At 27.4% G+C, this 3819-nt stretch overlaps 1 pseudogene across 1 annotated transcript; it reads left to right on the top strand.

Annotated features, from left to right (window-relative positions):
* Positions 1 to 3452: 3452 nt before the first annotated feature.
* Positions 3453 to 3541, top strand: BDBG_17676 (annotated as a pseudogene). The gene has a single exon. The product of its transcript is annotated as a tRNA-OTHER (tRNA).
* Positions 3542 to 3819: the final 278 nt, after the last annotated feature.

The raw sequence follows: 3819 nt of genomic DNA, 5'->3' as shown, positions 1-3819 counted from the left end.
CACTCTCTATAAGATCACTCTTATTAAAGAGAAGTATTTATAAGTTAATCTTTTACTTATTCTTATAAATCATTGTTCTTTGACACTGTAGAATTGTGAGGAATTTTTCATTCTTTTATTAACTCTGTAGAATTATAGAATTAAGATATCTGCAATCTATAATCACTCTTTATAGTTATATAGAAAGATTTAGATCTGCAATCTATAATTACTTTTTATTTACTAGAGTAATCTGACTGTTCTGTGAGATTATTCACAGTATAAGTAAATCTCTCTAGAGTAGTATAAATATTTCAGATCTGTTTACAGAATCTTATCTTCTTTTTTCTTTTTCTGTAACAGCTCTCATTCTTATAAACTGTGAGTATTCTTATTCATTTATAAAGTGTTTTTACTCAGATAATAGAGAGAGAGTATTTCTGATAATATCTGTATATTAATTCAAGAACTTCTTAAGAATAAAAAAAAAAATTTCAATTTCAATATCTTTATAAATAATATCTGATTACTGTTAAGCTTTTTATAAGTATTTCTACAACTTCTGTAGTCACTTTTTACTGGTTAATGAAGCAGAGATATCACTGTTCATAATAGTGTCTTCATCTCTTTCAGCTCTGTCATCACATCTGATTTTCAGATCAGTGATCAATCTCATATCTCTCTCAGATCAGTTTCTGACTTTAAGTAGTGTAGTTTCACTCTTTGCTGTAAGTCTTTCTATAAGTAATTTCTTATAGACTCTAGTTAATAGTTCTTATAAAGCTTCTAATATTATCAGTGTCTTCTATAGTTCTGCAGGTCTACAATCACTCTCTCTCTATCTATAAAATCTCTGATCAGATATATGCAAATATGTCTAAGTTTTCTATTAATGATTCTCACACTGCAGCGCATTTTCATAATCTTATTATCAATGAGAGATATTTCTGAGTATCTGTAAAATTCAGATAATCAAGACAATGTGAATATTATGAATTTGTAATAAGAGTTAATCTAGACAGATAAACTCTCTCTTCACATCTTAATTATTTCTGAGCTGAATAGTTCAGTATAACTGATAAAGTGAATACAGCTTTGTAAGAAATATCTGATTATATATACAGATAGTCAGTTCTCAAGACTCTGTTACAATTATATACACTCTAATATTTAACTTCTCTGAAGTCTGTGCATTTCTGATAATCTTTATATTAAATGTAATAATTATCTATACTATAGATATAATACTCTCTGCTTCTTTAAAGAGAGAAATTAATAGTTATAAGAGAATTAAGTATTACAGATATTAAGAATATAAGTGTGACTTTTCTTTATTTTTTCTTTATTAATCTCTAAATTATATTTATGACTCTGTTTCTATTTTCTTATTTTTTAGCTTAAATAAGAATATGATTTCTTCTTCTCTTTATATATATCACAGACTGTTCATCTCAGTAGAAACTCATTATCTTATAAACTAGAATTTATAAATAACAGTGTTAATATCTTTATTATAATCAGATTCTTAGTGAAGATCACATTATTCTGACTTATCAGAATTTATAGAATAAAAGTTATATCTTAGCTTTCACAGATATCTTATTTATCTGAATAATTCTTAAGTAAACTTATTCATCTTAACAGAATACTCTTATTATTGAATCTTGAATTAGAGCTTATAATCTTACTTCTCTGAGTTAATAATTTCTTTAATCTAATATTCTCTTTCACTCTCTAATACTTTGTAAATAGAGTGATGAGTCACAGAGTTCTCTTCTAAGAAGTTCTTATATTTATAAAATAAAGAGATATAAAAAACATTATATATCTATAACTCAGATAACAGTTTTAATCTATAGAACTATAAGCTAACTTTCTTTATAATTTTATAAGACTCTGTCTGTAAAAGATTCAGTATCTTACTAGATTTCTATATAATAATATTTTTTAAACTTAGTTAGATTCTATCATCTTTCTTAAAACTCTTTATAATATATTTAAAGTCATAGTATTTCTTCTAATACTCTTAAGTCTTTCTTAATAATTTATAAGCTTTCTCTCAGATATTCTGAATTCTCTCAGCTTATTCACAGATATTATCACACTTCATAGTATACTCTTAAGAATTTATCAGAATTATCTATGAATAAGTCTCAGTGAGTATTTTAAAGAGAGTTTTATCTATGCTGATATACTTTGAGTTATTATATATAAACTCTGTAAGTAATAATTAATACATTCAGTTATTCTGATTATAATTGATAAAGCACTACAGATACTGTTTTAATATACTTATTAGATATTCTATCTAATTATCTGTCTGTTAATGAAAAGTCATACTTAGATCTTGTAAGATCTTCAGTATAGTTATCAGATCAGATCAGAACTTCTCTATAAAGATTAATTCTCTATCTAAGATAATATTCATAGATAATTCATATAACTGAATCATATCACAGATAAAGATATAAGTTAAATTCTTTGACTTTAAGTTCTTATAAGTGAGTATAAAGTATATTATCTTGATGAAGTGATCTACTATCATCAGCACACTGTTAAAGCAGGTATTATATATATTCTTACTTTCAGAAAGACTTATAAGAGTGTTTATTTCTATCTATTTTCAAGATTTCTGTGAGATGAGTAGAGAAGTAAGTTCTTCATATAATCTGAACTACACTATCTGTGAATTCTGATAAGCAGTATAAGAATTCACTATATTCTTCACAAGTTCTCATATCTTCAGTCAGAAGTATTTTCTTATAAGTAACTCATGAGTTCTAGTATTTATAAAATGACTTACTAGAGAAGAGTTATAATATCTTTTAATAAGTTCTATATATAGAAACTTATTTATAGATATATAAATTTAACTCTCTCTTTATAAGAGATTATTTAAGTCTCTTTAACTCTTTATTTCTGCAGAATTGATTTCTACTGTGAGCAGTTTCTGAATATACTGAGTATATTTATTCTTCAGTTACAGTTCAGATAATCTGAATAGAAGATCTTATAAAGACTTATACTCTGTTTCTTCTTACATTAGATCTTCTATAATACTTCTCAAAGTCTGTAAATTCTTCAGATTATAGATACTCTCTTCAAGAATTCTCACAGAGATTCTCAGAGTGTTGACTCTCAGTGTTATAGAGAGTAGTTATACAGACTTCTTTTCTCTCTCTTTTCTCTTCTCTTATAAGAGATTGAGAGACTCTTCAGTCAATCTCTTTGTAACACTTAGTTTAAGTATTCTGTGAAGCTTTTCTATCTTCTCTAATCTCTCTATATCTGTTATTCTGATCTTCTTAACATAGTCTGATCTGTGAGAGAGTCTGTTCACTGAATTCTTAATTCTCTTGATATATACTATCTTGAATCAAAACTCACTCAGTCTCTGAGTTCAGTGAATCTATCACTGTAAGAGTTTCTTAATTGAAGTAAACTATTATAAGCTGTTATAATCAGTTCTAATAGCCCCGGTGGCTGAATGGTTAATGCGGCCACCCGGTAGCACCTTGGCGTGGGAAACCAAGGCGCGTGGGTTCAAAACCCGCAGGGGATACATTAAATCCGGAACTCAAGCACCTCAGGTTTCTAATAAATACAGAGGTGTACAAATCGCTTCAATGAATTGCTCTATGTTCCTGGGCTGAGAAGTTATTATCGCATGTATCTAATTGTCACTCCTTTGTATTTTTCTATGCTCTTGTTATCTTGGTGTGGTCTCAACACCTGTATTTCCTTCTGTATAATCAACACTTGACCTGTATTTAACATCACACAAGGACTCATTATACACCGCTTGCATATGAGTATAATGAAAGAATAATAATAATAAGA

The sequence above is a fragment of the Blastomyces gilchristii genome (genome assembly GCF_000003855.2).
Source record: "Blastomyces gilchristii SLH14081 genomic scaffold supercont1.20, whole genome shotgun sequence".
Classification (NCBI taxonomy): domain Eukaryota; kingdom Fungi; phylum Ascomycota; class Eurotiomycetes; order Onygenales; family Ajellomycetaceae; genus Blastomyces; species Blastomyces gilchristii.
Note: the sequence above shows the minus strand (reverse complement) of the source record. Positions and strands in the feature narration are given on the sequence as shown.